Raw genomic sequence first — 3,715 nt, 5'->3', positions numbered from 1 at the left:
GGGGGGGGATTGTGTGTTTTGTTTTCCTGAGCAGTAACTCGGTCACTAAGGGGAAAGCTAAACAAATAATTAAGAGCAGAGTCAGCAGAAGTAATCCCCGAGGCACTGTGCCGGTTAAATGAAAACAAAAAGAATTTGGGGACTGGTTGTTTACACCACTTTTCACTTGAGCAAAATGTTAGATAGGTGTGACGGCAGCAAGTGGTGAAAGTCAGTTATATTTCCTCACGTGGGGCAATGAAGCAGTAGTTAATTTTTACTTCTTGGTATCGTTATTCTAGGTTTTGGCCTTTCAGTTAGTAGGTGTGAGCGTAACCTGGGTCAGGATGTTTTGGAGATGACACACTAAAATAACACAACTAACAGTTTCTGTCCCTGGAAGCTGGAGCGTTTTCCTGTTACCTGCGTTTGTTCAGAAACAGACTATAGAAAAGTCGTGATTTATTTTATGGTTTTGTCATTTGCAACTGGAGAAGGAAATATATTTATAAGATTATTTAGCCAAAGCCTTTGTATATAAAGCAGTCTGAGTTGTTGTATAAATAACTGTAGATCTATTTGGGCCCCATGCCAAATAGCACATGCTAGTTCTTGTATCCTTGGAGAGGATCTACATTTCATTCTGTATGTTAGTTATGAATACCTGACAGTGGTCACTCTGATGCTAACCTTGCCTGGGACTCGGCAAGCCTTCCACTTTACGTGCTAGTGAGGTTGTTTCTTCTGTAGTTACTGTGTGATGTTTTGTTTTGGAGGCTATGTTAGTTATGAATACCTGACAGTGGTCACTCTGATGCTAACCTTGCCTGGGATTCGGCAAGCCTTCCACTTTACGTGCTAGTGAGGGTTGTTTCTTCTGTAGTTACTGTGCGATGTTTTGGTTTGGAGGCTAAAGCTAGCTACCAATTATTTTTGTCATAATAAAGTATCTACGGAGTAAATGGCATTAGACATAATTTTGGCTATTTCCCACGTGAAATGCTTTGAGAAGGATCTGAAAAGACAATTAGTTCTCACTGAAAGTAGTATTCCGTATTATTCCTGATTGTTTGCTAATTAGAAAACAGTTGAATAACTGTCATAACATAACACCCTTCAGTCATTCGCAGACTATCTTGGATTTGACGGAGCAGCATGAAAGGCGTAAGTAGGGCTTTGAGCATCTTTTCACAGCCAACAGAGAATAGTTGAAATGGAATCAATGTTTTCATCATTAAAGAATATTATTTCTTAATATAAATTATTCCTATGATTAATAACAGTTCTATGATTAATAGTAACAGCTGTAATACGATCAACAATTTGTCTTTTTCTTTCATGATTATATTTTCTAGGCCTTGTCTCTGCAAGTCATAGCGCCTTTAAAATGAGGGACAGCTCCCAACAGCAATACTAGTGGAAAATGCAGTGTACTCTGTGTGTTTTTAACATCATCGGAGTTTTTGGTGGTGTCTGTTTTTTGAAGCCATTACATTGTTTTTCTCATTGCTTTTTCAGCAGCTGCATATGTTACACTATATTAATATTTAAATATATATTCCCAGCAATTATTGTTAATGATCGTGCATCTGTTGTATCAGCAAGGTTTTGGGTTTGTTGAGGGTTTTTTTTTCCTTTGGGAGGAGTAAATTGCATTTCTCCTTTTTGAGTTTGATTATATAATAGTATTAGAAACGTTGCATGGGGAGTTTGACTTAGGGAGAAGCAAAACCCAGTTCTCTAGAGTTCCCAGGCAGAACTCTCACTACAAAACCTTTTTTCCTTATTTCTTAATCGTTCTCTTTAGCTAATCTTGAATGCCACAGATGCAGCTAAGAAATAAAAGACAAACTTTTTATTCTTGCTTTGCCTCTGGATCACAAAATATGCTGAAAGTCTGTTTTCAGTAGTGCTTTAGTTGTTTTTTAGGGACTTAGTGAAAAGAATATCTCTTTGAGCTGTTCTTTGAAACGGCCTGCCAAAAACAAAAACATGTTTTGTCTCTGTTAAAAGGTTCACATATGTGATGGGTGAAGGAGGGCTGGGAGGCGGTAAGCTGTAGCCAGCACTTAGTGTGGTGTAAAAATCTTTTTTTTTTTTTTCAGCATGTTGGGTGGGCAGGGATATGCATCATCTGCGAGATGTGCCTCTGAGGCTGTGTGTTACACCTGCACCATCTCTGTCAGTCTCATTTCGGTGCCGTTGAACTAGCTGCTGTTTAGAATCCAGTATCAATGAGCCTGTCTGAGAAATCTGGCAAGAATGGCCCATTGATGAAGTTATCCAAGTCCTGTGAATGAGATGTTCAAAAATTGCAGTAAGAAAGCTCATTCCACAGGTGCCAGTCATGTTTCTTGTATTTCATACAGTTTTTCACGAGACAGCATCTCTCTCGCTTTTTGTATTGTGAAATATACAACGTGATGGGACAGTCATTGTTGCTAAGTAAAGTGTGCGCTTACTCAGTCTTGAAATTTTACATTATTTGAGTTTTGACTTCTACGTTCCTGTTCAACAGGAAAGCAAATGGATAATTTTTTTTCCATGCTGTCGTTCTGGTAAGAGCAGGTAGGTGGTTAGTGGTGAAGACTTGATGTTAAACTGTAGCGTAGAACTGAAGCAGGATCCTCAGCTCTTTTAGGTTTATAAAAGTTATTAAATAAAAGAGAGAGGGAGACTTTTCCTCTCTATCAGTATAGATTGTGAATACTTTTTATGGTTGTAGGCTGACTAATACCTTGTTGCTAAATGAAAGGTAATGTTCCCTTCACTAATGAGTTTACAGATGTTGTTTATGCTGACAGTTGCTTATTACCAATATGTGTAGGTAATGCATATCCTTGACTTTCACAGAAGGCCTGAAAATTACTCCTTTAATCTGGTGTTTCCACTATGTAATAATAAACCTGTGGGGGAATATCTTTAGGTAACTTTCCATAGAGGAACTTTAAAATGACGCATGATATGACACATCCTTGAGGGTTGTTATACTGGCGTGTGACATGGATACAAATTATAGATAAGATAGCCAATTGGCTTCAGAAGCTTTAAGTGACTTCGTAAAGTTCAAGATACTGTGTGAGACAAAAACTTACTATTCTCCACCACCTCCGTATTCCATCTTATTTGAAAGGCTAAGAGCAGCTCTAAGACCCACAATCAGTGAAAAAGAGGACTGGAGACTTCAATATTGGTTCCCAGTTATTTTGCTGACTTCTATGACTTTAGTCAAATATTGTGGATCTAAATTTGCAAAGTATATACTATTATTTGCTATTACTCACTTTCAAGGTTAGTGATATCTAATGACTGATCTGTCTCACTTCCCTCTTTATCCAAGGCATCACTGCTAATGGTGAGTTCATTTTATTGTGTTGGCACAATAAAATGCTTGCTCATGTATCTGGAGTTGTTAAAATCAATGAATATTTTTCAAAATCAAGACTTTGCTTTATAATAAAATAGGTTCTACTTAAAATAACTGTTAGGGTGGAGACTTGGAGACTTATTTCTTATAAGTGGCCAGTATTTGTGGCACTGATCAAGTTAGGATAACGTTTGCATATTTGCAGCACTGTAAGGGGGTATTTACAGTTCAGCAAAATTGGGAAGTGTGGTCCTGAAGCAACATTCTCTCATCGAAATGTGAGAATTTTGTTTTTCTAAGCTTTGTGGGTGCTTCTTGGCATTTCATACTTCTTGGCTTTTTAAAGGATGGAGTGAGAAAGACGAATTT

Source organism: Fulmarus glacialis, unplaced genomic scaffold, assembly GCF_000690835.1.
Source record: "Fulmarus glacialis isolate BGI_N327 unplaced genomic scaffold, ASM69083v1 scaffold34500, whole genome shotgun sequence".
Classification (NCBI taxonomy): domain Eukaryota; kingdom Metazoa; phylum Chordata; class Aves; order Procellariiformes; family Procellariidae; genus Fulmarus; species Fulmarus glacialis.
This window is presented reverse-complemented; position numbering follows the sequence as displayed.